Raw genomic sequence first — 560 nt, forward strand, 5'->3', positions numbered from 1 at the left:
TATATATATATATATATTCTTTTTTCTTGCTGTGCACTGTGTACATTGTATTGTAACTAACTGGACAGATTATTGCATATACATTGACATTTTAATCTTTTCTGATTTTCTTTTCTGCGGGTTATATGACTTGGGTATTGTACAACATGTAGGATATAGCAACAATATTAATTGATGTACAGAATTATAATATTCTGATTTGTATTGGTTCTATGCAGTCATAGTATACTGCCAAAATTATGCTCTTTTCTGACAGTTATTGCAAATGGTTTTGTATTTAAGAAACAAATTTATACTAACAGATACTTTCTTTTTCTCTATTTAAGTTGTACCTTTTAGTGCAAGTATGGAATTCAAGCTACTGGAAATATAATGAATGAATGAATAAATAATGATCTGATTTAATTTCAGTTTCCAGACTCTTTACTCAAAATGTCATTGCCCTTTCTATAAGAGATGAATCTGAATCGCGTAGGATTCAATGAGTCATAAAAGCCATGGTATTTAGTCCGTACATGCTAAAGGCTACATAATGTAACTATAAAATATTCATAACACTA

The sequence above is a fragment of the Etheostoma cragini genome, chromosome 8 (assembly GCF_013103735.1).
Source record: "Etheostoma cragini isolate CJK2018 chromosome 8, CSU_Ecrag_1.0, whole genome shotgun sequence".
Classification (NCBI taxonomy): Eukaryota; Metazoa; Chordata; class Actinopteri; order Perciformes; family Percidae; genus Etheostoma; species Etheostoma cragini.